Source organism: Petaurus breviceps, unplaced genomic scaffold (genome assembly GCF_028583685.1).
Source record: "Petaurus breviceps papuanus isolate PSGF00001 unplaced genomic scaffold, PetGlider_PUasm1.0 90702, whole genome shotgun sequence".
Lineage (NCBI taxonomy): Eukaryota > Metazoa > Chordata > Mammalia > Diprotodontia > Petauridae > Petaurus > Petaurus breviceps.
This window is the reverse complement of record NW_027187317.1, coordinates 1,819,584-1,823,583: the sequence shown is the minus strand read 5'-3', so window position 1 is coordinate 1,823,583 and position 4,000 is coordinate 1,819,584.

Sequence of the window (4,000 nt, the reverse complement as noted above, 5' to 3'; positions counted from 1 at the left end):
TTGAACCAAGAGAGGACAAAGTGGTCAGGAGAATGGAGGGAGTCAAAAATGCAGAGATCGAGAAGATGAGGGCTCAGAAAAGGCTATTGGATTGAGAAATCAAGAGTTTTATGATAACTTCGGGGGGAGCATTTTCAGTTGAGTAATAGGGTCAGTAACTAGATCTCAAAGAGGTTGAAAAATAAGTGGGAAAAATTTATAATGATAAATTTATTATACATTTAAAAGGAATAGCAAGTTGGTACATAATAGATTTGCAGTTTCCTGTGCAATCACCTTTTTATTAGTCTATTATGTTATAAAGATGCTTGTTTTATTTTATAAATTAAAGATAAAAATTTTAAAAATGAATGGGTAAGCAATTATAGATAATGTATTTAGACTATGTTTTTCTTTGTGTTTGTGAAGGAAGGAGAGATAAGGGATAATAGCTTGAGATGGCTGGATAAAAAGTTTTCTTTTCCTTTCCTTTCCTTTTCTTTTATTTTAAGGGATAAAGGAGATGTGGTCAGGTTTGCAGATAGCAGAGAAGGAGCCAATAGATAAGAAGGTATTGAAGATGAAAAAGAGAGGAAGAATGATAGAAGAGGCAAACTACCAGAAAAGATAAGAAGGGACAGGTTCAAAGTCACAGGTTGACCTTGGAAAGGGGAAGGGAGCTTCTTTCCTAAAGACTGAAGAAAATGATACAGAAAGGCACTAAATTCATAGGATCATAGATTTAGAACTGGAAGGGACCTTGGAGACCAGAGTCTAACTCCATTTTACATTTGAGGAAACTGAAGCTCAGAGAGGAAGGAATAAACATTAACCCACTTCAAGTGCCAGGCATTCTGCTTTTTATTTTCTCATTTAATCCTCACAACAACCCTATGAGTTAGTCTTATTATGTTTTTCATTTTACAGATGAGGAAACTGAGACAAATAGAAGTCAGATGACTTGCCCAAGGTCACACAGCTATTAACTAGCTGAAGCTGAATTTGAACTTAGGTTTTCCTGATTCCAGGCCCAGCATTGTATCTACTACCAACCACTAGCTGCCTAAATGCCTAGATGAAGATGATTACCTACCTAATGATATTTCAAAATAAATGATAGTTATTTCTGCATAGGTGTAATGGGAATGCAAATTTGGAAGATCTTCCCTGCCCCTAGGCTAAAATGTACCTGAAGCCTGGGGAGGGAGGCTTGTTTTTCAGTAGATACTTCTTGATTGGCCAGTGAGTCAATAAGGTTGTTACATTCTCTGAGCCAGGAGAAGGCTATATAAGCCCTGATGTGTAGCTTTGTTTTGGGACTCACTTTGAGAAGTGTTCTGTGATTTGATCTGAATTCTGGGAAGCCGTTGTTGAGAGTCCCCCGGCTTTGAAAAACCCAGAATGTGGAAACCCAGATGTTGACTGGGTATGGATGTAATGGTTGGACAGTTTGGAAATCTGTCTACTTGATGTTTCTGTCTTGATAATTATGCCTGTATACTTTGAGGTTCAGGGTGCTGACCTTTTCTCTTGAACAAGGTAAACGATATATGTCTGACTGATTAAAGTAAGCTTGTTAACCCATTTTGAGTTGCTTTCCTTTAACAAAGCAGATCCAAGAACCTGTATTGGCGGCAAACCCTGAGGACGCCCGGGGTGCTTGCTGCTACAATAGGTTTATAAGTAAAATGTGATAATAAGGCTATCAACTATGTGTTTGTCATATAACAATGTCTGTTTTAGAGTCAAAAGAACTGGATTTTTTTTTTGGAGTGGGGAAGGCAAGGCAGTTGGGGGTTAAGTGACTTGCCCAAGGTCACACAGAAAAGAACTGGAATTGTATGTATTAATCTGGGACTGCACACTAGTCATCCTAGTCCCAAATTGGCATCCTAAGAGTATAATAGTGAAAGTTCAATAAGAGTAATAATAATTTATCTAAGACTTTAATGTTTTTAAAACATGTTCTTTTGGAAATTCAATAAATATCCTTACTAATTAGAGCACTAGATTTGGGGTGTTCCCAAAATCTTAGTGCATTTTAAAGTTGAAGATTAATCTTGAAAATGAACTAAACTTTTGGGACAATTTGTAAAATTCCTGTTCTTGCCCTTGAGGTTGTTTGCAATACAAAAGAGACAGGCTAATAGTTTAAAGACACATACAACGGTTTAATCTGGCATTTTATAGAAAATGCTTTGCTTTAAAAGTCTCCCTCCCTCTCTCTCCCTCTCTCCCTACCCTTCCTCCTCATCTCTCTTCTTCCTCTGTCTCTGTGTCTCTCTCTTTCTGTCTATCTGTATCTGTGTCCCCCAAAAGGTTGAATTGTAGGAAATGAAGAGAATAATTCTTGGAGACCCATGATACAGTTTTTGCTAAATCCGGTCCAGGTTTTCTTTCACACTTTCATTTTAGGAAGAAGTACTCAGGACAAAGTCTATTTGGTGTATTCCCGTTTATTTGAACACGGGCGATTTCTCCTTAGGAGGGAGGGACAGAAAACAGCCAATACCAAGCCTGGAAAGTTGGCTGCTTCCCACTCGAGACTCAAATTTTCATTCTGGGGAAGTTTTCGGGTAGCCCCCAGGGACGCTATTTTAAAAGAGGACAACCTCTTCAAAAGGAAGAGAGAGAGAGAGAGAGAGAGAGAGAGAGAGAGAGAGAGAGAGAGAGAGTTTGTGTGTGTGTGTGTGTGTGTGTGTGTGTGTGTTGAGAAAGAGGTGAATCTGTCACTTTGGTCCATATATCCTGGAAAACTGTTTCCATCTTTTTGGGGGACTGGAGGGGTCCTTTCAACATTCGCGTCATTTATGTCCCTACCTCTCCTTTACGCTCATGTAATGTTAGAGCAGGAAGATGTTTTACAGATCATGAAGTCAATTTCTTTACTTTATAATCGAAGAAACAGCTTCCCGCGAAGTGGAAACAGCTTGCCCAATGACCCACGGCTAATGTGGTAAAATCAGGGGGTAGAAACCAGTTCTCTCAGGGGTGGCTAGGTGGCGCAGTGAATAGAGCACCGGCCCTGGAGTCAGGAGGACCTGAGTTCAAATTTGTTCTCATACACTTAACATAGACACTAAATAGCCATGTGACTGTGGGCAAGTCACTTAACCCCAATTGCCCTGCTCTTCCCCCTCCAAAAAGAAAAAAAAAGGGAGGGGGAAGAAACCAGTCCTCTCGAATCTCAGTCAGTTTTCCCTCCATTCAACCGCAGTGAAAAAGGAGGACTACATCTGGAGTCAGAAGGCTTGGGTTCGAATTCATATATGGCTCTTAACTGTTCTGGGACCTTGAACAAATCACTTCATTCCCCAGGGTTTAAATTTCCTTAACTGTAAAAATGAGGAAGATGGAGTAGATGATCCCTAATGTTTTTTCTTAATCTTTTAGTCATCCTAATGAATCTGAATGAAAGAGAGATACTGACTTTCCTGGGCAAAGGATTGGGAAAGAGATAGGGGATGGGAATGGGGACAAAGATGGAAGTGAACACGGGAATGGAGCGGGGAGTGGGTATGGGAACGAGGATGGGGACTGGCACAACGTCCGGGGGTCATGAAGACCCACAGGAGAATGGAAAGCCTCTTCGATCTCCAGGGGTAAAAGAGGCACCGGGGGTGGGGATGATAGCATAGTTTCTATTCCCAGTGAAAGAGTTAGAAAAAGCACTTGACTGGGGGTTGGGGTGAGTTTGGAGGACCTGCGGAGTTTGGATTAGAAATTTAGCACTTCTTCCGTACTTAAAAATCCTTTAATATTAACTGAGTCAATAAACTGGAACTTACTGTAAGCATTTATCTGAGACCACAAAGCAGTCGTCCTAGTCCAAAATTGGCACCCAAAGAGTAATAAGATGTAAGATGTTAATGTTTATAAAACACTGCTTTGCAAGTTCAATAAATATCCTTACTAGCCGGCTAGCATTGTCATTTCTTTTTTCATCAGAATCCATCTTAAGTTTGTGTGTGTGTGTGTGTGTGTGTGTGTGTGTGTGTGTGTGTGTGTGTGTGTGTGTGTG